This window comes from Oncorhynchus gorbuscha, unplaced genomic scaffold (genome assembly GCF_021184085.1).
Source record: "Oncorhynchus gorbuscha isolate QuinsamMale2020 ecotype Even-year unplaced genomic scaffold, OgorEven_v1.0 Un_scaffold_510, whole genome shotgun sequence".
NCBI lineage: Eukaryota > Metazoa > Chordata > Actinopteri > Salmoniformes > Salmonidae > Oncorhynchus > Oncorhynchus gorbuscha.
The window spans coordinates 4,645-9,288 of record NW_025745342.1 but is presented as its reverse complement, the minus strand read 5'-3'; positions in this window follow the sequence as shown (position 1 = coordinate 9,288).

Below are 4,644 nucleotides of genomic sequence, written 5' to 3'. Positions count from 1 at the left end.
CTTCCCTCAGAATGTTAGAATCCTGTCCCAACTCGTTTGTGCCGCCCCTGACTCGAGATACAGATTCCTAAGTGGGGACTGGCTGATTTATGGAGCCCCCCCGGGTCCATCGTGGGGTCTGATTGGCTGAGGAAGCAGCACTACTGGTTTGAGGGATAGCTGGCTACTGATTCACAGATCAGGAGAGAGTGAGAGAGAGAGAAAGGTAAAGATTATCATAAAGAGTCAGAAGCAGCTCATCTCAGGTAGGTGCAACATGTCTGCACGGCCAAAACACTGGAACTGTGTGTGTCTAACTGGATGTGTGTGACTGTATGTGACTGTGTGTGACTGTGTGTGTGACTGTGTGTGTGACTGTGTGTGTGACTGTGTGTGACTGTGTGTGTGACTGTGTGTTACTGTGTGTGTGACTGTGTGTGTGTAACTGTGTGTGTAACTGTGTGTGTAACTGTGTGTGTAACTGTGTGTGTGACTGTGTGTGACTGTGTGTGTGACTGTGTGTGTGTAACTGTGTGTGTAACTGTGTGTCTAACTGGTTGTGTGACTGTGTGTGACTGTGTGTGTAACTGTGTGTGTGTAACTGTGTGTGTAACTGTGTGTGTGTAACTGGTTGTGTGACTGTGTGTGTGACTGTGTGTGTGACTGTGTGTGTAACTGTGTGTGTGTAACTGTGTGTGTAACTGTGTGTGTCTAACTGGTTGTGTGACTGTGTGTGACTGTGTGTGTAACTGTGTGTGTGTAACTGTGTGTGTATCTGTGTGTGTCTAACTGGTTGTGTGACTGTGTGTGTGACTGTGTGTGTAACTGTGTGTGTGTAACTCGGTGTGTAACTGTGTGTGTCTAACTGGTTGTGTGACTGTGTGTGTGACTGTGTGTGTGACTGTGTGTGTAACTGTGTGTGTGTAACTGTGTGTGTAACTGTGTGTGTCTAACTGGTTGTGTGACTGTGTGTGTGACTGTGTGTGTGACTGTGTGTGTAACTGTGTGTGTGTGTGTGTAACTGTGTGTGTAACTGTGTATTTAACTGTGTGTGTAACTGTGTGTGTGACTGTGTGTGTGACTGTGTGTGTGACTGTGTGTGTGACTGTGTGTTTAACTGTGTGTGTAACTGTGTTTGACTGTGTGTGTAACTGTGTGTGTGACTGTGTGTGTGACTGTGTGTGTGACTGTGTGTTTAACTGTGTGTGTGACTGTGTGTGTGACTGTGTGTGTGACTGTGTGTGTGACTGTGTGTTTAACTGTGTGTGTGACTGTGTGTGTGACTGTGTGTGTGTGTAACTGTGTGTGTGTGTAACTGTGTGTGTAACTGTGTATTTAACTGTGTGTGTGTGTAACTGTGTGTGTAACTGTGTGTGTAACTGTGTGTGTAACTGTGTGTGTGTCACTGTGTATTTAACTGTGTGTGTGTCACTGTGTATTTAACTGTGTGTGTGTCACTGTGTGAAGTGTAACTGTGTGTGAAATATGGTCTTGTCTGTTTCTATCTGTCTCTCAGACATGAATAATCGCTCCATAGCCTGGTGGCTGAAACAGATAGGACTGCCCCAGTACACCAAGTCACTGGAGGGAGAATACTACGGTCTAGAGGTACCTGTCTGTCTGTCTGGAGAGAGAATACTATGGTCTAGAGGTACCTGTCTGTCTGACTGGAGAGAGAATACTATGGTCTAGAGGTACCTGACTGTCTGACTGGAGAGAGAATACTATGGTCTAGAGGTACCTGTCTGTCTGTCTGGAGAGAGAATACTATGGTCTAGAGGTACCTGACTGTCTGACTGTCTGACTGGAGAGAGAATACTATGGTCTAGAGGTACCTGACTGTCTGTCTACCTGTCTGTCTGACTGGAGAGAGAATACTATGGTCTAGAGGTACCTGACTGTCTGACTGGAGAGAGAATACTATGGTCTAGAGGTACCTGACTGTCTGACTGTCTGACTGGAGAGAGAATACTATGGTCTAGAGGTACCTGACTGTCTGTCTACCTGTCTGTCTGACTGGAGAGAGAATACTATGGTCTAGAGGTACCTGACTGTCTGACTGGAGAGAGAATACTATGGTCTAGAGGTACCTGACTGTCTGTCTGTCTGTCTGTCTGTCTGTCTGTCTGTCTGTCTGTCTGTCTGTCTGTCTGTCTGTCTGTCTGTCTGTCTGTCTGTCTGTCTGTCTGTCTGTCTGTCTGTCTGTCTGTCTGTCTGTCTGTCTGTCTGTCTGTCTGGAGAGAGAATACTATGGTCTAGAGGTACCTGACTGTCTGACTGTCTGACTGGAGAGAGAATACTATGGTCTAGAGGTACCTGACTGTCTGTCTACCTGTCTGTCTGACTGGAGAGAGAATACTATGGTCTAGAGGTACCTGACTGTCTGACTGGAGAGAGAATACTATGGTCTAGAGGTACCTGACTGTCTGGAGAGAGAATACTATGGTCTAGAGGTACCTGACTGTCTGACTGGAGAGAGAATACTATGGTCTAGAGGTACCTGACTGTCTGTCTGTCTGTCTGTCTGTCTGTCTGTCTGTCTGTCTGTCTGTCTGTCTGTCTGTCTGTCTGTCTGTCTGTCTGTCTGTCTGTCTGTCTGTCTGTCTGTCTGTCTGTCTGGAGAGAGAATACTATGGTCTAGAGGTACCTGACTGTCTGACTGTCTGACTGGAGAGAGAATACTATGGTCTAGAGGTACCTGACTGTCTGTCTACCTGTCTGTCTGTCTGGAGAGAGAATACTATGGTCTAGAGGTACCTGTCTGTCTGACTGGAGAGACAATACTATGGTCTAGAGGTACCTGACTGTCTGACTGGAGAGAGAATACTATGGTCTAGAGGTACCTGTCTGTCTGTCTGGAGAGAGAATACTATGGTCTAGAGGTACCTGTCTGTCTGACTGGAGAGAGAATACTATGGTCTAGAGGTACCTGTCTGTCTGACTGGAGAGAGAATACTATGGTCTAGAGGTACCTGACTGACTGGAGAGAGAATACTATGGTCTAGAGGTACCTGACTGTCTGACTGTCTGACTGGAGAGGGAATACTATGGTCTAGAGGTACCTGACTGTCTGACTGTCTGACTGGAGAGAGAATACTATGGTCTAGAGGTACCTGACTGTCTGACTGGAGAGAATACTATGATCTAGAGGTACCTGACTGTCTGTCTGGAGAGAGAATACTATGGTCTAGAGGTACCTGACTGTCTGTCTGGAGAGAGAATACTATGGTCTAGAGGTACCTGTCTGTCTGACTGGAGAGAGAATACTATGGTCTAGAGGTACCTGACTGTCTGGAGAGAGAATACTATGGTCTAGAGGTACCTGACTGTCTGTCTGGAGAGAGAATACTATGGTCTAGAGGTACCTGACTGTCTGACTGTCTGACTGGAGAGAGAATACTATGGTCTAGAGGTACCTGACTGTCTGTCTGGAGAGAGAATACTATGGTCTAGAGGTACCTGACTGTCTGTCTGGAGAGAGAATACTATGGTCTAGAGGTACCTGACTGTCTGTCTGGAGAGAGAATACTATGGTCTAGAGGTACCTGTCTGTCTGACTGGAGAGAGAATACTATGGTCTAGAGGTACCTGACTGTCTGGAGAGAGAATACTATGGTCTAGAGGTACCTGACTGTCTGTCTGGAGAGAGAATACTATGGTCTAGAGGTACCTGACTGTCTGACTGTATGACTCTGTCTGTCTTTTTCTTTCTGTATTTACTAAACTGATAGTTTCAGCCTTCATTTCTCTCCATCTCACCCCAATCTCTCTCTCTCTCTCTCTCTCTCTCTCTCTCTCTCTCTCTCTCTCTCTCTCTCTCTCTCTCTCTCTCTCTCTCTCTCTCTCTCTCTCTCTCCATCTCTCCATATCTCTCCCTCTCCCCTCCTCCTCTCTCACCCCAAACTTTCTCTCAATTCAATTCAAGGGGCTTTACTCTCTCTCTCACTCTCTCTCCATCTCCATATCTCTCCCTCTCCCCTCCTCCTCTCTCACCCCAACCTGTCTCTCTCTCCATCTCCATATCTCTCCCTCTCCTCCTCCTCCTCTCACCCCAAACTTTCTCTCAATTCAATTCAAGGGGCTTTACTCTCTCTCTCACTCTCTCTCCATCTCCATATCTCTCCCTCTCCCCTCTTCCTCCTCTCTCACCCCAACCTGTCCCTCTCCCTCCATCTCTCTCCATCTCTCGCCCTCCATCTATCTCTCTCCCTCTCTCTCTCTCTCCATCTCTCTCCCTCCATCTCTCTCTCTCAGGGTTTGCTGTATGTATGTGATGTAGATCTGAAGGAGGCAGGAGTAGATGATCCCAGTCACAGAGACACTATACTGTCTCAGCTGCTGCGTCACAGACAGACACTAGACCCACACTCTGGTAACACACACACACACACACACACACACACACACACACACACACACACACACACACACACACACACACACACACACACACACACACACACACACACACACACACACACACACACACACACACACACCATACTGTCTCATCTGCTGCGACACAGAGAGACACTAGACCCCCCCCCCCCACACACACACACGTATACACATGAACATGAACCCACACTCACACTCGTCTAACCTGTGCCCTGTGTTGTCCTGTCTCAGGTATGGTGGAGGAGCTGAGGGTGAGCAGGAAGTATT